At 38.2% G+C, this 22132-nt stretch overlaps 1 long non-coding RNA gene across 1 annotated transcript; it reads right to left on the bottom strand.

The window, feature by feature from the left end:
* Window positions 1–777: 777 nt before the first annotated feature.
* LOC141942089 (uncharacterized) lies at window positions 778–22117 on the bottom strand. Its single transcript, XR_012628519.1, has 3 exons — window positions 22017–22117; window positions 1677–1740; window positions 778–893 (listed from the first exon to the last, which is right to left on the bottom strand). It is a non-coding gene; the product is annotated as an uncharacterized LOC141942089 (long non-coding RNA).
* Window positions 22118–22132: the final 15 nt, after the last annotated feature.

Here is a 22132-nt window from a genome sequence, read left to right as displayed (position 1 = left end):
TATGAAACGATTTCAGAGCTTGCATAGGAAGTAAAAGTAAAAAAAAAAAAAAAAAAAGGGGAGGGGGGAGAAACCATGCTTCTCATCTCTGGAATTTGAAGTCTAGGTTGACTTTGTTTTGGAAAAAAATGAAAAGACAGAATATGACATGTTACTTTAATGCCTGGGGAGTGTGATAGTGACACTGGAACATAGATGAGTGAAAAGATACAGAAAAGCAACTGCCCCAATTGCTCAGTTGCTCCTTCATGCCCCAGTTAGACATAAGACACTGAATAAATTATCTTGTCATATCAGCTGGATTGGAAGAGGCAGAAATAAAGTAGGCTTTTTCATGTTTTTAAAGGCAGAGGAATCAGTAACGGTTTGCTGATCCTTTTGGCAATCCCACATTAACACCAGGCAGCCATGTGTCAGGGTGGACCCTGCTCCCGAAAGCATGCTTATGTTAATGGGTGATTTCAAAATATTTCACAAAAGTATCTCCGGGTTTACTTGAAACTTACCATTGAGCTCGTTTTCCCCAAACTCAAGCTTGGTCAGAGAGCTACTCATTGCAGTTTACATGGACTAACCCAAACACCCTTCTTTCCACAAAGGAATTGATTTCAGCACCTTTTACCGTAGCCCATATTTGACAACTGTGTTATTTAAAACCACAAGTTGAGTACAAACAACTACCTAGGTTGAAAGGAACTAAGCTGCTAATGATTTGCAATAAATTTTTAAATTAGTATGTTCTAGAGGTATCTGAATTGGAATAAAATATGGAGACTATTTTCACTGTTCAACAGACCCAATAGGTTTTTATTTATTGAGTAAAGTTAAAACTTTCATCTGGTTTAAGTCAGGCTTCCTGGCAGGGCAGTGTGCAGATTTTGAATATTAGGTCTCTGGAAAAACAAAACAAAACCCATACAAATTAGTTATTTGGCTTAATATCAGTAAAACTTGATTTGTTACCAGTCAAAACTTGTATTGTTTGTTTCAGTAAATTGTTGTACCTCACAGACAGACATTTTTTCTATATGTAAATAATCACATTTCTAGTAAACTTGGAGGAAAGTGGATGATGGTAATGAAAAGGAGATCAAAAATATTCATAAATTTGATCAAAGGTTGATGTCCTAGTCCAAAAATGGCAAAAATTTATTTTGCCAAGCAAAAAATTTTTATACAATTTAACAAAGTGAAACTTTTCAACACTTCGAATGATGAGTAGAAGAGATTCATATTGACCTACACTGGAAATTTGCATTCTCTTCAAGTTCCCTGTACAGAGAATGGAAATAGTCAGAGCACCAGAGGGCATAAAAAGATGCTGCTCTGAATCGTTAATTGTCTCTTTCCATTGACCATAGAGTGAGCAGTCTCCTACGTCAGTCGTTAAGCTTGGCACCTAAAGCTTAGACTGTACAAATGAAAAAGATTAAACAGATTTATCAACTGAAACAAAGCTAAACATGTCATTGTGCACCAAAATTTCAGCTTTTTCACTTCTCCAGAAGTAGGTTACTTTTCTTCCGTTTTGACCTGAATTGGTGCAAGTTTTTCCTGTTTAATTTCATTTATCATTCAATCCACCCAAGCAAAACCACTGTTTTTCCATCTCTATTGACATAAATTTCCTAACAAACTGTATGAAACTACAGTAGCGTAGTGTACTGCATCCTCACCTGACCAGTAATTAAGCAAAGGCTCCCAAGAGATTTCCCTGGCATCATGATATTTTAATTTAGCCTGGAAGAAGAATACATTTAGATTAAAAAGATATGTTCTGACCTCATATATATTGACAGAGTAGATCTGTTACTGCAGACTTTGTGACCTTGATAACACATAGACATTTTAATAGGGAGGTGGTCTCCATTCAAAAAATAGCAGAGGCATACTGTACACAGACCTTCCCAGTCAGATATGTCAGCCTTATTTATATTAACATAACATACAGGAAGATATGCTGGTCTGTAATTTGGCCTTGTAAGTGAGACTGAGGAATATATAAGAAAGAAAACCAATAAGTCAGCCAAATTAATTGTAAATAGAGCAAAATACTTTGTTTTTCAAAGTGGTATTACAAGCAACAGAATGGTGAAAAAAACTATAAGCGATTGAAAAATAATCTTCCTAGAAAGATTTAAATATAATTCTGTAATGCTACAGGAAGTTTATTATTGCTTCAGGGAAAGGATGCACAATATATATGTTCCATGTATACTAGAAATTCCATTATTATGAATAGGATTTATCCATAAAACTATCCATCATCCAAACATAAACTGGAAAAAGAAGGGATGGGCAAATGTGGGGTTTTTTTCATTGACCAAAACACAAAGACAATGTCTGTCCTAGAGGATGTCACCTGTGGGATACAAACATAAACAACTTATAAATATAGGTCTTGCCCCACCATTTATTCATTCTAGTTTTCCTCAGCACAGAGTTTGGATGTACCCAGGTAAGATAGAAAATTCTTCCTAAGCATCCATCCTCTTAAGCCTTTTTTTAGCCCTTTCACTGACATGGGAAAGGCAACAAGTTTTTATTCTGTATATCTCAAAGCTGAGTTTACTCTTCATTCCATTTTCTCTAGATCCCTCCAAATTGTGTTGTAAAGCTGTCTCTTTGTGTCTACTTTCCAATCATAATTCATCACCCCTCAACACAAAAATAATTATGTTATTAGAAACCAGATTTTGTGATTCTGGCATTTCATCCTGTGTTCATGGCTACCTGTAGTATTTCAGAATGTGAGGGATGTCCCCATGTTGTCATAACCAACAAAATAATTGACTAAAAAGAAAAATAAAAGGTGCAGAAATGAAAGGGAAGTGAAATGGACACCTGAATGCAGGACCTTTAGTTCTTCATCCAGTAATGATAGGGAAAAAACAGAAAAGGCAATGCCCTGCAAAACAGAAAAGGGAATGTACAATCCATTCTCTCTACCTTGTAGAGAAAAATCTTCTATGTCTGTATAGTTCATTAAAGGGCACTTCTACTGGCCCTATCAAGCTTCAACTCTTCAATAGGGTAGGCCTGCAAGAGCAACTTTATATGGGACAGGAGGCCATCCTCCACAGCACACTAGAACTTTCAGGTCCAAGGATGCCCAGCGTGTTCATGCACATTAAGCCTGTCCCACAAGCAGTCTACAGGCTGTGTACCAAGGCAGCCATGCAGATGGAAAGATTGTAGGAAGTGAATCATGCTGTGTTGACATCTGTCCTGGGATGCTGTTCTTTCAGAGGCATAAAGACACAGCCATTGAGTTCCTCCACTGTGAATGAGACATTTTTCTTACAGTGAACAGCTTGGATATTAAAGTAGTAATGTACCATTTACTAAAGGCAAAGTAATATTGATGTTAATTATAATATTGAAAGAACTTTTTCTGAAGAAAAGAGATTTTGAGGGAATTTAGCACTTCAAGATTCTGAAAAATTTTCTGAGAAAGTGAGATTTTTCAACTTTCCCTGATTGAAGTAGGAGCTCAGTGCTTACAGACTTAAGCTTTTGTCAAAGTCTGTTGCTCTGGGATGACGGTTACACAAAGAAATTTTGAGACTGGTCACTCCAGAGCAGTAGCATGTACCTTGCTGTTCAGCATTAAAGAGAGATACATTCGTCACAAATACTTTTGTATGATATACAGAGTCAAGCAAAGTTTGTTCCCTTGGAGTCAAAAAGTGCTTTTATAAATGGTACCTATGTGAACATTCTGAACATAGTCTGAAAAAAACAAATGCTTAATTTCAGAAATATCAAAATAAACTGTTCAAAATATCTGTTTGGTTGGGTTTTTTTTTTCACTTTTTCTTCAGCTGAACTATTAGTGGGACCCAGTGGTAACTGAGTCTGCAAGTGGACATGGGCCCACTGAAATTATTTTTATCAGGAACTAAAGCAAATAAATCTAGGGGAAAAAACCCAACCAAACAAAAAAAACCCAAAAAAACCCCGAGTCTTAGAGTCATAAGCACGGCACAAAAGACACAATCCCACCAGAAACTTCCTCACAGCTCCAGAACATTGTGTTCTGTTAAACATGAGAAAGGACAGACTTCTGGAACAAAAACAAAAGTCAGTTAGCATTTCTTCAGTCAGATGAAATCCTGATCTGAACAGAAAGCAAGAAGAGAGGATGAACAGCTGTGAAGACACTCCTGCAATATGAAAGGGGAAGGGTCTATCCTACAATGGACAGTATTAGTGCCATTATGCCATTGATGTTCCTCCATTAAATCTCTTCCTAAGAATTCCTGAGGACACTCCCCCTCAGCAGGATAGCTAGGAGTGCCCATAGCACAGTAAGAAAAGAAAGAAGAAAATTGAATTTGCAGGTTGTTTTACAAAGGAAGTCATAGGGTTCATCTTCATTCTCCAGAAGAACAATTAAAGAGAACATTAGGACTCCAGGTTATGCTAAATCAGGACTCTGTGGTTTTGCAACATATAATTATAAATTTGTCCATCTGCCATCATGATGGCTCCATGCAACACTTTAATTAAATATTTTATTTATACATATACATATGTAAATGCTATGGTTTCAAATGTTTGCATTAAAAATCCCAAATAAAAACATAACATGCTTTCCAAATAGAGCCAAAATATCTATTAGTTTGGGGGTCATATGCTGAACTAACTGAGAACTGGAATTACCTATTCCATTTTTAACTGATTTCTTGCATGAAGAGCAGATTTTCAGATAAAGTACACTTTTTTCCTGAGAAATGCAACAAGCCTGCAGCAAAGCTGTTGTAGGGGGAGTCATCTTACTACAGAAGTATTGATTTTGGAAAGTCCACTACAAAGATTTATTTGGACTATACCATGAGTGTCCCATGCATGCTAATTTCTGGGCTCTCTCAAATGCTGCCATGCTCTTATGCTGGACACCATTCCTCATTGTCCATATGGACACATGTCTTCAGGATGTAGAGCTTTCTCCCACAGCAACATTTTTTTTTACAAAATGTTATTTATAATAGAAAAAATATTTACTAAAGTATATTTTTTTAGAAATCACATACATCTTTTCTATTTACATACAGGTCTTTTAAAATACAGGAACAAACATTCTTCATGTTCTACACAGTAGTCCTTTACATAGGTACAAAAATCTGCTGAAATCCCTTGAAACCATAGTGCAAGAATAAACACATTGTTCCCAAAATATTCATTCGTTTTAAAAAACAGATAATGAGAATAGTTAAACATATCTTAAAATAGTGTATAAGCTCTTTGAAAAGCTTGAGGAGAAAATTTAAAATCAGGAGGAATAATTGTTTTCCCCCAATAAAATTAAGCAGAAGCCCATCAAAAGAAATTTGTTTTCTCCGTGTTAACATTCGAAACGGCGATTGCCATGGAGACAGAGCTGTTGAATATGGGTTAAGGTAGACAAGAGTGAGAATGTTCTCTGTCTTATCTCGCTTTGAGGCAGATTCACTGAGGGGAAACAATGGGTATCCACCGGTCAGGTCTCCTGGTGCTGATTGGTGCCTGGGTGAGTGGTAGCTGTCCACAGGAAACTCACCAAAAACCTACAGAATATTCTTCCACTTGCATTGTTTCAACCTGTCAGTATCACCGACTTTCAGATAGCTTTGTGAACATTTAACAAGGGTGCACAAAAATTACTTTATAGGGGAAACCATCTTGGTGTTGAGCTAGCTCCGGACACATGCACCCTGAAGGAAACCATCTGTGAGTTGCCCTTGTTTCTTCCTATGCTTTTCTGCTTTTAAAAGGTTTCTGCTGAAGGTAAGAGTTTTAACCAAGGGATTGGCTTGTGTTCTACAGTCTGCTTTTGTTCCAGCAGATGCCTACTATAACTTGAAACATGTGGATTGCCTGGGATACAGGTCTTAGAAATACCCCGCCACCCTGGTCATCCTCATGGCATACAGCAAAAGCTTGTGCCTGCCTTTTTAAATCATTTTCTTCCCTTCTCCCTTAAACAAATCAATAGAACCTCTACCAAACCACTGGGCTTTTTTTGCCTAATTCCACTCTATGTGTTTTCTGCATTGCTATTTTATGTTTCTGGGTATTAGAACTGTATTATAACTGCGTATAGAACTGTATTAGAACTGTGTTATAAAGTTACACTTAATAAACCAACACAAATGGTTTCCTAAATAACTGTCTTTACAGAGAACTTTGGCAGCTCCTATTAGCTCCTTTTGTTACTGTGAAGCTTCTGGTTGCATTTCTGGCAAGAGAAGGAATCAAATTAATGTGCTATTAAAATAAATTGAGCAACATGCTAATTATTGCCAGAAACAAATTAGTGAAACCAAATTGTATTAATTTAAATCAGATAAATAAGTACTTCCTCCTACATGTGACTGTTTGCTCTTGTTGTGAAGACAGACTTTGAAAATAATCTTGACAATGCCATTTGACAACTGCTTTACACTTGCTGGTAAAATGTCTGTTCAGTTTCTAACACTGTTCCCTCTTGTACTAAATACAATTGGCCTGGTACTACAAAGCACTTCAAAAGGAGATAGAGCAGGACACTGGCAGCATAAAAATTTAGCTTCCCAACATTTCCTGCACCTTAATGTAATCTTACAACTGACTTTCTGAATCAGGCATATAGTAGTGTCTACAGCAACTTTCATCTGTTTCCATTTAATTTTATTGTGAAAATACAGACAGCCAAATGAGCAAGGATAACCAGTGTGAAGTTTACACGATGCCTCTGTAGTGTCACAGTCTCTGCATGAAAATCTGGCTCCTGTTAGACATTTTTAGCTATTTATAGGAATTGATATAAGAGACAGATTGAGTTAATTATTTACAGAACTGAAAACCAAATTCTTCAGTTCTTCCTCAAGTGGTGCCTGACAAGGAATCTGAATATGCTGTCAACTGGATTTTCAAATCCAGTTTTCAAAGGTGTCTAAATGATTTAGAAGCTTATGTCCCATTTTTAGAAGCAAATTATGTGCTTGTTAACTGACCTTTGATAGGGGAAAAAAGTAATTTTTTTCTGCACCAATGTCATGTATGTTTTGATTCGGTTATTTTCTGTTGAGTTTGCTGGGGTTTTCTTAAGAAAAATTTAAATGTCCTGCAGAACCTGTAGATTTTCTTCTTATTCAAGTAACAATGGCATAAAAACCTAAAGTACTAACTAGGATGTACTGTCTAGGAAGCAGTTCATAGGACAGACTAGCACTAACTATTCACATGAAGAGACAGTGACCTTCTCAGTTCTAACACAAAACATCTCTGCTCAGCATTTTAAGATACTGGGTCACCCAAGGATACTGCAGGTTCCTGTGATTTGCTCCATTCTGATGTCTGGACAAACAACTCATGAAATTTCCTGCAGAGGCCTGGAATCTGTTTGCGTTACACATCCTTTTTCTGGAAATAAAACCCCCAGGAAATCTGCTGCATTTGGTGCAACAGAACTAAACAAAAGCAAGGGTACAAGGTTTCACATATTTTCCCCTGACTTTTATTTTGAAATGTCATTCAAGTAGCAATATTTGAAAGTTTTTGATCAATTTTCATTGTTCTTGGCAAATAGTACTTGGCTAGCTTTTTAACTGTGCTTCATACGTTGACTGTAGTTATTTCTTCAGACAGCACATAAAAGCTAATTCTCATTTTCTCATTACACTTAGTTATGCTTTTAACAAACCGTTGGTGGCTTGGGGTCTGGTATTTTCCTTGCTTCTTTTTAAGTTCAATGGAAGCAATCCATCCGAGACTAGCTTACAGGAGATTTTGTTTTTTATTTTGACTAAGAGGGTGCTCTTAGGACAGGGGCATGACTGGCATGTGCCCCTGCATCAGTTTGCTTCACAAGAGTCCAGTGCACTGCAGGGTTTTAGCCAAAACAGGCACTCTCCTTGACTCTTGCACAATGTGCTGCATGTCTCTGTCTGATGGACAGAGAGAGAAAGGCAGTGTAAAGCCTGCCATGATGCCCCAGCATTTTGGTTGCCTCCAAAAGATTTTTGTGGTCCTGCTGAAAAGCAGATACACAGCTATGGTTTGCTGATTGTCACTTACTCCTCTTTTACTCCATGGAACATCTACATTCATAATTTGGGCCAAGTTTACTAGTCTAAATGATTGCAAAACTTTTTCTTAATCAATAACAGATATGTCTGACAATTTGACTGACTGTATTTATTCCAGTAGTTTTATTTCCAAAGGCCCCTGCACCCACAGTAAAGGCAGCCACCCAAATTCAGTAGGTGTAGACTGCCAAAAAAGTGGCTTATCATAACAGCTGTACAGGGGAACTCTGTATAGTGTTAATTCTGTGCTGTGAGTGATTTCCAGCTAGGTTTCGTTACAAGAAATAAGGACATATTTCTGTGAATTAGCTGAATAGGATTTGGATGATCCATCAGCTAAATTCTACCTAGAGCTCCCTGGCATCTTTCTCAGTTGAATCCGTTAATGTTTTTGAAGTTTTCTCCTTACTTCATCTTCCATCCCCACTACTGCCAACCTCAATCTTTCAACACTCTCAAAGCAAGCCTTAGAAAAACTGTAAGGTCTGATTTTTTTTGTATGAGTTTCCTCTTTTTATCCTCCCTCTAATTCAGACCTTGTACTTTTAAGCTCCAGTCTACACCAAAATGCTTAGAAATATTTTTTTTTAAAAAAAAGATATTATTAAATTACTCTATGTCATTATTAAATTCCTAATAATCCCCTCATTTGCCATATTGTGAGTTACTGATAATTGTTAGAATTATAAGTTTATGATTTGGCTCATGTTATCTTTGAATATTTTGAAACAAGTTTACAAGCACAAAAATACTAATAGAGAAAATGTAGGCCAAACATTTTCATAAACAATCTTTTGATCCTATATCTCACATTCAATAGTCAATTTTCAGGTAGCTTTCTTCAGAATATTAAGCTGTTTTCAGATATCTGAAGCATAATGTCTGATATTTAAGGCAGGAAAAATAGCTTTTCTTCTCTTGTTACACAATAAGAGAAGTAAAAACTCTCTGGTGAACTTTTTAAAAAGCAGCCATTTAGACAAAAGAGCTGTTTCTTGCACATCTTCCAAAATTTTAATCCTGTCTTAATTTTAGAAAGTAATTAAGGAGCCCTTTTTCTCAGTCAGATGTCCATCTGCTTCTACTGTGACTGCTTACTATAAATCACAAGCCACTATTGTCTATTTCTGCTATCACATGCAGATTATTGTGATTTCAGATAAAGAGCAACCTGCTGTAGATATCTACCACGAATTCCACAAACATGGAATAAATATAATCAGTACAGAAAAACATCAGGAGAAAATTAACTGTAGAAAAATAAAACATTTTGGTTCGCTATTGATATCATTCAGCAATAGCTAAAATTGGGTTAAGGCATTTTAAATTAAACTATATGTGCACACTCCCCTGTAAATATAAAGCTTAAGAATTTTTGTCTGTGAGTTTAAGGCCAATTTAAAACAAAAATGTGAAACAGGCTGAGGATAGTAGAAAGCTCAGAAACAGTTAGTATACATAAGGTTGCAAGGCCCCACCATTTGACAAGTAGCTGCACGTTAGGAGAGAAGACAATAAGACTATTTTTTATTCTCACTACAGTTATTAAGATGAGAGAAAGTAATAGCAGTGGACAATGACAGAGACAGAGTAAATGGAAAAATTACAGATCCCATTTTTATGTCCAAATTATGTGACTACTAAGGCTTCTATTAGGAAATATCAGTCAGACACAAGCAGACAACTGGAAAATTGATTGAGTCATCAGCTTAAAAGAATTGGCAATGCAATAACTGACAACTCTGAAACAGCTTTCAGAAATTTAGATTTCTCCAACAGAACTGCAAAACCAAACTTTTAAAAAGTGTGTGTGTATATATGCGTATGTATTTTAATTCCCTTATTTGTTACCAAGGAGTTTCACAGACCCATAATGTTTAGATTTGGTTTCCAGAGATCCTTTTCAAAATTTATGCTTGGTTTCTAAAACTTAAATCTCACTTCACAAATTCTCACATAAATACTGATCTGTATGTACAGATTCCATTACTGACTGCACAGATGGTAATGGTAGAACAATGTATGCATAAATAAAAACTTGTTCATGTACAAATGGAGATAACATTAAGGCCACCTTTAAAAACATGACCACGCTATACACTTTCTGATGCTGGTCATAGTCATCATCACATCTTCAAACAGACTAACTCCTGTCAAAATTGAAGTATTTTCTCCTCACAATACATGGTACCTCAAAGTTCTTTTCTAGTTTAGCAAAAAGTATTAAGGAAAAAAAAAAAAAAAAAAAAAGGACTACAAATGCATGTATCTAGATTTTTAAGATTCTAAATAAACAATATATTTTCTTTTTCATTGCAGACTCTTTTGAAGATTTGCATTTCCATGAGTCAGGAATCATGAACAAGGAGTAAGTACTGTACCTTAATGTTTGCCAACCTCTCTTTGTCACTCTATACCTCATCCATCTTTCTGGCAGAGCATTTCAGAGGTTTTAAAGAAGGCTAAAGAGCCATCAGCCTAGTGCTAGGCATACAATGCCACTGCTGATGGGATGCAGGGAGGCAGTGAAGCCAGGAACAAATTACACATATGCAACCTTCAGCAGACCTCAAGAGAAAAGGAAACCTAAGGATCTTCTGTTACCTGGGAAAAACAGCTGCAGCACTCGAGTTAGCTTGTAGGAACCTCTAGTAGTAACAGTGTGGATGGGCAACAAAGTTTAGGCTTGATTTTGAAGCCAGCTAAAATACATTGAATGCATGCAAGCCTTCTGAATCCCACTCTCATGTCCTCCATTGAGAAACACTGCTTCCTGTGTTTCTTTTGAACAGGGACATTTGAAGATAAGGTTTTTCAAAGCAGTTCCAGAGTCATATATTACTGGATAGTTCTAATATGTTTTAAATAACCTGGAGCCAGTGGACTTTTCCATGGGTAATAAATGGACTTTAAAAATGTTATTGTGTCACAAATTATCCCTAAAATATTTCTCTTGTGAAAGCATCCAAAGTGAACAACTCATCTGAGAGATGGAGTCAATAACTTTGAACTTTATGTGGTTTTTTTTTTCCTTGCATAGTTCTCCAAATTTGTATCTGCCTCTTGCAAAAAATATTAAGAGAGAACTGAGAGGCAAAGACTGAAAGGGATTTCTGTGTTTGCTGTTGATATTTTCGCCAAAGAAAACCTAATTCTCTAATAAAATGACCCATCTTTCTTCTACTATGAGACATCTTGCCTCTTACCCATAGTGAGTATAACTTCTGCTCAGGCTAATTCACTTACACCACTTACGCTGGTGTTGAAACGTTGTACCACTGCAATCTCTTATCCTCATTTTAGGGTGACTTTGTTTCTGGGTAGCATCACAAAATCACCGTCCATTTACTGCTTTTAGCAATCTCCACCTTATTCTCTTCTGTAGTGAACATCTAACAGCATATTGACTGCCTGGAAGTTCTATGTGCTGCATCAGGATTCCGCATCACACACAGAAAGGAAATACTCAGCACTGAAGTTTATTCCCTTTGTTGCAGACCAATTCAGTCATAAGGAACAGAGCAACTCAAATGCAGCCAGGAATGTGTTTTTACTTTCAAAACATGCCTTAGGTAATTGAGAGTAATTTCTAAAATTGACAACGGGAAACAACTTTCCAAATTAGTTTTTGGTTTTAGATCTTTGTGTCTCAGACTTTTCATAGCTTTAACTTCTTTCTTCCTTATATTTTTGCTGTTCTACCCTTTGCCTCTCTTCCCACATTGCCTCTTCCCCATGGGTTTTTCCATGTCCAAATGATGGGAGCCACCATGTAGGGCCTTTCTTTAAAGACACTTCCATTCCTTTAACAGCTCCTCTGACTACTAACATGAAAATGTATTTTCAAGAGTTGGAAAGCTTTAATTTGCTGTAAAGTGTAAGTGGACAAATCACAAGATGGTTGAGGTTGGAAGGGATGTCTGGAGGTCATCTAATCCAGCCTCCCGCTCAAGGGATCAGCTAGAACAGGTTGCTCAGGTCTATGTCCAGTTGAGTTCTGAATATATCCAAGGGTGGACACTCCACAATGTCTCTGGGCAAACTATGCCAGTGTTTGGCCACCCTCAGAGTAAGGAAGATTTTTCCTGTATTTAAATGGAATTTCCTGGATTTTGGTGTGTACTCATTGCCTCTTGTCCCATCACTGCACACCACTGAGAAGAGCCTGGCTTCCTCTTTACTCCCTCCCATCAGGTATTTATAAACATTAGTAAGATCCCCCCAAGCCTTCTCCTTCCCCGACTGAACAGTCTCAGCTCTCTCAGGCTTTCTCTGTATGAAAGATGCTCCCGTCCCTTAATCATCTTCGTGGCCCTTCACTGAACTCACTCCAGCAAGTCCATGTCTTTCTTTTGCTGGTTAGCCCAAAGTTCCATACTCAAGGTGTGGCCTCACCAGTGCTCAGGAGCCACCTTCCTCAGCCTTGCTGGCAATGCCTCCTAATGCAGCTCAGAATGCAGCTGGCCGTCTTTGTTGCAAGGGTACATTGCTGGCTCATGTTCAACTTGGTGTTCACCAGGACCCCCAGGTCATTTTCTGCCAAGCTGTTTTCCAGCCCTAGCATGGATTGGTGCATGGAATTGTTCCTTCCCAGGTGCAGGACTCTTCATTTCCTTTTCTTAAGCTTCATGAAGTTCCTCTCTGCTCATTTCTCCAATCTGTCAAGGTCCCTCTGAATGGCAGCACACCCAACGGCTCTATCAACCACTCCTCCCAGTTTTGTATCTTCTGAAAACCTGCTGAGGCTGCACTCCACCACATTATGCAAATTATTAATGAAGATATTAAACAGTATTGGCCCCAGTATCAGCCCCTGGGCTACACCACTAATGACTGGCCTCAAGCTGGGCTTTGTGTCACAGATCACAACCCTCTAGCTCTGATTATTCATCCAGTTTTCAATCCTCTTCATTGCCTGCTTATCTAGCCCACATTCAGCTTGTCTACGAGGATGAATCATATATGTATACACTAATCCTATTATGCTGCAATTTTTTTTCCTATTATTTTCCCATTCTTCTAACAGCATCGCATCCCAGAAACACTTTAACGTCCCTGCCATTCCCAGAGCGGGGGCAGGTGTGTGTGTTTGGATGGAGGAATCCACCCTGTGACTGGTGTAGGAGCTGTGCAGTTCAGATGGCAGTAATAGTTGAGTGTCTAATTTTGCTTCAAGTTTTGAGTTTTACTAATCGGTAGTTTTCTCCCAGGGACACAGCAACATTTCACTTTTCTCATCTGTTGGCTTCAGGGTAGAATTGAAATTCACAGGGAACATAAGGGAGGCTGCTTAATTTCTTAGTTACAGGCTTGCAAAACCCTCAGGTTTTGCATGTGACAGAGGCTATGACAGAAGCCATATTTCAGAAGATGTTATTTTCAGCAGCAGCAAGAGGTTGTGGTTTGGGAGGGGGGGGAGGGGAAGTTGCTGGGGTTTTTTTAAGCTGTGACACTCCTTTGTTCAGGCTCAAGTCCATCAGTCAGGATCACCTCACAACATTTCCACAAAGATCAGGGGGCCTGCAGCTTCTGCTTACCATCCCAGTAGAAATGATATGGATCTGTGAAAAAGTTTTTTTCCCATAGTAAAGCTCAGTATCTACTTCATTTACTGTTGTGGTTATTTTTAGGCACTCCAGACACCAAGAAAATGTTACTGCAGAAATACCCTGTAGCTACCAGATCTCTAAAGAAATAGCTAACGTAGCTTAAATTAGTTATCTCACTACTAATAGTAACATACTGACAGCAGCTCACTGCTCAATAAAACAAATCACCAGAGTATTTACCCCCATGAGCAGGCAAGGCTTGCAACTCTCAGTTTAAAACTAGCTTTAGTAGACTCACTTTGGCAAGTTCCTCTAGTAACTAAACTAAAGATATGCAGTTAAGTTTTATGCATGGGGTGGGGGTGTAGGAGCACTAACATAGTAACCTAGCACAAATTCACATTCTGGCAGGTAACTGGTCGACTCTTTACAATAAAATAAAATTGTGTGTATAATAGCCAATGTCAGGTAATTCTGTCTGAAAAATGATACCTATGCTGCACTTTCAGATTTTTCTTTTGTTCAGCTGAGGAAAGGGAGATGTCTTCAATTCTCAGTGCTCAGGCTTAACTAAATAAGAAGACTTCATAAACACTCATTTTCTGAGCATTCACAAAAGATATAATGCATGTTTTAGGAACTTAGACTTTCATGGGGCACTGGACCTAGGAACAAGAAGGGGTAAATCTGATTTAGAAAATTAAGAACAGTTCCTGAGGTCTTGCGAGGTTTATCAGTCATATACTTTGCTATAGCTCTTATAGATGTCAAATATTTAGCTAGTCAGCTCTCCATCCTAGTTTGCCTACCTTTTTGAGACTGACTGATCAGTGGCAGGACTCACCCAATGTGAGTCTACAATTTTGAAGGTGTTTAAAAAAACATCCAAAATTGTGATAATGTATGAATTTGGACCACGACACACAGCATTCTGTAAATATAGAAATTCAGTAATAACTGAATGAACTTCTGCAGTCCCTAGATCTACTGGCAGTAAAACACATGCCCGTGGACCTGAGCAGTACAATTTTTGTGGAACACCCCATGTGTATAAAGTCACTTATCATTTGTCGTATCAGAGTTATAATCAGTAAAACAACACAAAAACACTTAAGAGATGCACACGCTTTTCTCTCCTATCATAAGAAAAACACAGCCATTTATTCCTTCTAACTTGGAAATCAGTGGAAATTAAATACATAAATACCTTTAAATCCATTAGCTTAAACTATGTTAAAGTCAACATTCTCTTTCATCCTCAAGCAAAGGCATTCCCAAAATCTCTCAAAACCTTGCCACAGTCTGTCCTCTACCACAAAAAGCAAAGGCATGACCCAGTATTCCTGATATTTTTAACTAAGACTGTGAAGGAAAATAATGTCTAAATTGGTACTGTCTTTGTACATCATAAAATAACATCAAAGAGAACAAACAACCTTTGTGGTTCACCCTTCCACGTACCGTCGCTCTGTGGTTGCAGTATAGAAATGGGGTTAACACAGAGTTTCTGGAACAGTGCACTCATCCTCTTTTCTGCTTTTTATTTCACTTTCTCACAAAGCTGACCAGAGGGAAAGAACATGTGCCTACTATTATCCTCTTCAAGGTCTTATAATAGCCATGCAATATATCACGTTAAAAAAATATTTTTTAAATTAACAAGTTGCCCTCGAGGCTGAAGACTCAGGAAACCTCCCATGCTAGATAAAACCACCACATTCGGTTTCAGCTATGGCCCCTGCTGTGACTGCTCTTTTGAAGTGTGCACAGGTAGGGACAGCTCAGTAGAGAAAGCCCTACTGTTTTAAACCTAGGAGCTGAACCTGGAGAGCTTACTTTCTGCTTGTTCTGGAAAAACTCCAGCTGAGCTGCAGACAGAGGTATTCAAATAGGAGGGTGCTAGGTACTTTAGAAATATTGCAATAGATTAAATGACATTTTGCATGGGAAAAAGGCTCAAATTTAAGCTAAGGTCTTTGTACCTAACTGTAACATAGCTATAAACTGAATTTTAATCTGTGTTTTAAGATTGATGGCTTACCTTTGCTATGGGAGTGGATTTTTTACTACACCTGAGAGTCAAGATGTGGTATCACCTGCCTCCAAAATAGATACAGAGATGTCTCTCCACATTGAGAAACAAGTCTTTAAGTCAAGTTCCAACTAAGCTATAGCAAATTTAAAGTCAATGTTTTAAGACAGTGGGTTTCTTTATCTGGAGAGAGGAGCTTCAATCTCAGCTGTGAGTACTTCAAAGGCATAGATGCCACAGCTGGAACTAGAGCTAGAATTAAAATGCTAGCTTCAACACACGCTAGGCTTTATGATCCAAAGTTTCCCAGCATCAGTTTATGAATGTACACATTTTAATAAATTAGAAGTCATCTATAACACTAATTTGCAATTTTAAATATAGCTACGCTCTAAAATATTATTTAGATTAAGTAGACATTTTAGCATTTGTAAATTATTTACATTTGTCAGAGGCCTTCCTTTCCACAGGATCACAAATATCCTGTAGTTTTGTAAGGCACTGAAAGTAAGATTTGCCTTTATTAGCATGTCAGGTAGAACTGTTCCTATGATCAATCAAGGCCTCTGAAATATTTGTACAATATACTGAGGAATGACTTCACAACCTAGCCAAGTACAGTATTCATTGCAAAAAAGCTAGCGCTACTATACAGAGAGATAGCATTATTCCTCAGACTTTGTTCAGATATAACCAAAACATTTCAAGCACAGAGCTTGGCATGTGAAGGTAGAGCTAAGAGCAAGACTGTGACTTTTGCCACTCTGTAAGAGTGACAAGGCAGGTGAGAACAAGCTGCTCACCAGAGAGACACTGCATTCTGGGGAAGCTCGGTTCATGCTGGGGAAAAGCATAGGTTTTATAATATTGTTATAAAAAAAAAAGAGATCCCTATGATACATTTTTAAATAGTATTGCCTCGATTAATCCACAAACCCCCCTATCTTTCCCTGATTCACAGACATGTAGTTCTGCCATTCTCCGTCTCCTGAGTTTGAAGTCTAAAGAGAGGATTAGATGTAGGCAAGGGACTCAAAAGGAAAATTCTCTGCTGGTCCATTGTCTACAGAGGGTATTGAGCCAACAGAAGGAGTGGGAAAGTATCTTAAGTCCAGGCTTTTGGGGGGGCTGTCAATTCCATTTTTCAGCCATGAGTTTTATTTCCTCTGAAATGAAGCTCTACTTTTAAGAGCTTGCCCTTTCATTTTTAATGAAAAAACTAAGTCAATAATTTACAGCCTTGCTGACAAAAAGGTCTCTTAAAAAACTTCTTAAGATTTTCTTGGTGAAGCAGCTTTATTTTACTTTGTCTTAATTATTTGATGAACAAAGCATTTTAGTTTATTTGGCTTTATTTATATGTTTCCTCTCCTTCAGAAATAAAATGAAAAGAGGACAAAAACATACAGAATGGGATGAAATCAGGAGGAAGAAGTAAATTAAACTGGAGACAGCTAGATATTTCCTGAGAGTCCTTTCTACATACTCATTACACCTCCCATTTTCTCCCTTCCTCCTTTGGGCAAGAGGCAATACTCCATTTTACTAGCCCATGATGAGAAGCAATACAATGTTTGCTATCTGGCCAGTCTGGAATTACTGTCAATTAAGCTGCTCTGTGCAAGAGACATTAAAGAGTATCTCTTGTTCCATACTGGGGCTTACATTTTGTCCACAGCTATGAAGTTTTTCAATCTTTTTAACAAGGGCAGTACAATCAATGTCTTTGGAGGGATTATACACTTGCCCTTTTCTTACTGCAACTTGAAGTATAATAGAGAGCTATGGAGTAAATATAATGCTGTAATTAACTGGAGTGGCTCTGCTGATGTTATTAACCATGAGCATGTAACTCAAGTGGCTTCTCAATAGCCACAAAGCCCCAGGAGTGAAATACAGCTCTGTATTCACTTCATAGCCATCTGTTATTATTAAAGTATGGTGGATTTTCCAGTTAATGCTGAAAGTTTTAAAGTAAGGCATCACTATGAGATGTTGGAAAATGTTTTTCTAGATGGTACGTGATTGGGGGAGCAGGCAAGAATTATAATACATTGGTACTAAACGTTAGTTTTATTTTATTGTGTCACAGCAAAGACATTCTTGTAATGCTGATTACCCATTTTTTTCCCAATGCAATATTCTTTTTCATTCTAATTCTTCATTCTGAGCAGTTTATGTACCTCCAACATAACTATAGCCTGCATTAGGGAGGAGTGGAAAACATACAGTTCAAAGCCATTACGGCTCTCTCTGCTCTGTGGTACAGAGCCCAGCTTGCATGAGCTGTTGTAGCTTTATTAAGGTCAATGTACCAGCAACTGGTAGAGCATCTGATGCTCCTGCAGTTTTGATCTGAACACGCTCATGATTTCCTTCTCATCTGCTTTCCCTTGCATAATAAACATTTATATTTCAAAAACGTTATGCTTAAAATTTCACCTACAATTCACATGTAAGCATTTAAAAGATTTTATTTTTAAGGTGCTTATGCCATCTCTCACCCCTGGGAAAGCAAGACAGGACCCTGGCAGGGAGACCAAAGCTTTAGCAGGCATCAATCCTTAAGCTTTTAGCACAGAATTGGAATGTCCTGATTTTTTTGATGTTATTCTATTATTACATGCAACATCACTCTAGTTCTATATTTAGAAATTGAGGATATTTCAGGACAAATTATTAAAAACATGAAATTGGTCACGACAGGGAGCTAACCACTCAAAGGAATCCAATAAACTAGGCAAGGTGGACCTCACCATTTTCCTTTATAATAGTACTCTGGGCAAATGTCTCAAGTACAGTCAAGCAGCCACAAGTCTCTGTAAAGCCACTGTAGTTGCATGGAAAGAACTGGGGGCTGAGATGAAAACAATCAGTATAAGTGTGAATCCAGTTGCTGATGGGTGGGGTGTGGAGATGGGATTGTAGGGCATTGTTTCAATTTTGGACACAGTCAGATCTAGGACTGGAGTTCAAGACTAAAGTAACCAGAGCTTGTCTATTACAGGACTCTGCAAGGCATTTGGGGTTAGCTGAAGGCTGCTGCTGCTGCTATGGGACAAAGAGGTTATATTTGTTTGAGGCTATATTAAAACTAGTACTAGAACTAGAGTTGTGTAACGTTCTCAGAGAGTAAGAACTGATGGTTTTGTTGCTGAATACCAGTGAGACCCACAGGGCCAGCAAATGCATATTATTGAAGGTGACTTTACAGATAAACATGGTTTGTTGAGACACATCTGGGGCAAAAGTGAGGGAATTAAATGAGTTGAATTTAATATGCTGGTGGATTTGAGTTAGGATGAGAACTGCCCCAAGGGATGCAGAGCCAGGAGCCAAGGGGGATGACAGGACCATCAGGGCAGGGACCTTGCCAGCCAGGGCCCATCATACCACCCCAGCGGGACAAGCAGGGCACACCCAGGGATGGTAGCCAGGTTCAGACAAGGGTCCAGATCAGACAAGTTCATGGCAGTGAGGCAGGACCAAGGCCAAGATGGGAAGTCACTCTGCTGATCAGGGTTATGATCATGTCTGATGAGGGTCAGACACAGCCCAGTGGTTACTGGGCAGGTTCAAAGTCAGGCTGGGAAGTCCTTCTGTGGGTTGGGGTCTGAAACAACAGGATCTATTGCCAGACATTGACATAGCTGTGGCTGAGCTGGAGACTGAAACTTCTATGACATTGTTCATTGGTATGGTCTGATGACCCCCAGCTGAGCTGAAATGGGGGTCCTGGGCCATGGGCAGGGGTGGGGAGAGGCTCCAGGTGAGGCTGGTCAGGGCCATTAAAGCTCATTAGTGTCCTCAGGGCCCTGAGAGTGGATGATGATGAGTAGTTACAAGAGTCCCTGAGCTACCTTTAAGGCTCAGAATTGGGATTGAGGCTCAAGATCTAGATTGAGGAGACAGCTTTCAACTGTGTCAGATAAACCCCACAGAATTAGAATGTAGGCTGACAGCATTGGTATGGTTAGGTCTACAAAAGTTTTCATTTGAGTATAGGTAAGGCTAAGTTCCACTCAGGGCATAAGTAAGTAGTACAGTAAAAGGTGTGGTTTATTGCTGGATCAGTCAAGGCTAGGATAAGAGTTGTGGCTGGCTGAGTGAATGACTTGTGTTTAGTTTTAGGATGAGAACAGATTGTCTCTATAGGGTTAAGACACATCTTTTTGCCAACTGCGAATGAAAATCTAGGTATTGGTTGAGCTTACTAAGAAGCCAAAATGGGGAAAAAAAAAAAAAAAAAAAAAAAAGCTTTCTGGTGTTTTTTTTCTGGATGTGAACAGAAAAATAGATGGTTTTGTGTGTGTGTCAGTGGTCAATTTAGCATTGACAAATACTGAATGCGGATCCCCCTTCCAAAGAGGTTTTGGTTGTAATTGGCATTATTGAGTGTTAGATCTTACTTATATTATGTTGACGCTGAAACAAAAGCATCTGGGCTTTAGCAGTTCCAGTGATCTGTTGACCTAGATGGAAAATTGGCCAGTCTTTCACAAGATTTTTCTTAGGTCACCACTTTCAGCACACCGCCATATTAAAGCTGCAGGGGTACAGTGCTACTGACCTTATCCTTGAAAGTAATTCTGTGGTAGTATTTTGAACACTAGCAAGGGCAAGCAGCAAAGCTTGCACTCATACCATGTCAGTGGGTTAATTGAAAGCATGAGGGCCCTATATAGCCAGTGAAGAACCTTTGACTCTGCTGTCACAACAGGAAAAATTGATCAAATTATGCAAAGCCTTCTATTTTTTTTAAAAAAAGCATGTCTTTAAACAAATAATGTTCTCTCCAATAGTGAAGGAAAGAGTAGCTCCTCAGACTAATCTAGCCCTCCTGCGGTGGCATCATGAAAATTCAGTTTGTTCATTTTCTACTGTAATAGATACTATAGAAATATTAAAGACAACTGTATTCTAGGACTATGTTACAGGATTAATAGTGCAAAAATGCATTACTATAAAAACTTTTTAGTATGTTAATTCATGTTAGTAAAATAAAATAATCTCCCCTTCTTCCAGCACATGCTCACATTAGGCAGCCTTTAAGTTGCCTAAGTGTTCCTTCTCCTTTCAGTAGCACCCTGATGATGCTACTGGTGACATCTGCAGAGAAAAGTACAAGGCTTTTGCAGCCCTCTGTCTCCAAAATGAAATTGCTGTCAAAGGAGAATATCTCTGTAGTTATCATTGATACCTTGACAACAAGAAGGAAAAAAAAAAATTATTGACACACATAAATGCAAAATCAAACAACCTGAAAATAGATGTTTTTATTAACAGAAGGTAATTCCTTTGAAAATGTGTATACACATACTGAGTAAGGTATGGAGTGTGTGGAATAGTTTTGTAGTGATGGCCAAGACAGATGTGGATAAATGTTGCTTTTGTTTTGATTCTCCTGGACCTATTTTCTAGGTTCAGTTCCATATTCTAATAGGGGAAAGAATATAAAAAATGGTAATTTTGGATGTATATACGTTATTGAATGAAACTTTCACTTGTAAATAGATTAAGCTTTACTTTAAAACCTAGCATAACTCTTTTTAGCTTTCACTAAAGATACTGCTGAAGTATCTTCTTCCCTACAGTGGAGCCTACCAGTTCTCATTTGATTTCCTTTTCCAGAATAAACTTTTATTTGCAGATATTTTGGACACGCTTCCTTGACATTTAACCTTGCATTGTTTAATCTGGGCATGGAAGTCAGAGTCTGGTTTCACTAGGCACGGTATCTGAACATTAGACACTTGGGATAGCATTTTTTAAGTGTCATGTTATGACTTTACAGTGAATCTCCAGTTCATTTTGCTATATTCCTTAATTTAGCTGGAAAGTATATCTATGCAATAGCATGTGCATACGAAAGTATTCTATAGTATGCTAGAATGAGGGCATGCAGTCATGGTACCACTATTGAAAATGGCAGTCGGAAAGGCAGTATATTTGCAATCCTGTTTTTGACAGACCTCTATTGCAAAGAAAGGCATTATAGGAATCTGAACAAAACCTTTTCGAAATCAATGGGAATTTTCCCATAAACTTATTTGGCTTTAGGTCATTCATTAGATTACGAATGAGCTTGCTGATGAAATGATGTAGTATTAATGATTCAGCCATTAATTGCAGAAGTAGCAGAGGTGAAGGCAGTGTTTTGAGAAGGTTATGCCATTAAGTTAGCACTATTGATTTTTACCAAGTAGCCTAACTGTTGTGCTCTCCCCAGATATGAAAACACTATGTTTGGTCTCTGCTCCTCTAAGCAACGTCTGACAGCAACTAAGGTTGCTACATGCAAGAAATAAATACAGAAATATAAAATAAACAATTGAGCAAAACTGGAAGAAATTAACTAGCACAGTGTGGAGCAAAGGTCCATACCTGGTCTGATTCCAAGACCACTTCATGCACAGAGGATAGACAACTTGAGGACTGTTCAAGGTTCTTCAGCTTCAAATCCCCGTGCGTCACAGACAAACTTAACCTAACAAGTTTTT

This window comes from Strix uralensis, chromosome 4, assembly GCF_047716275.1.
Source record: "Strix uralensis isolate ZFMK-TIS-50842 chromosome 4, bStrUra1, whole genome shotgun sequence".
Classification (NCBI taxonomy): domain Eukaryota; kingdom Metazoa; phylum Chordata; class Aves; order Strigiformes; family Strigidae; genus Strix; species Strix uralensis.
Note: the sequence above shows the minus strand (reverse complement) of the source record. Positions and strands in the feature narration are given on the sequence as shown.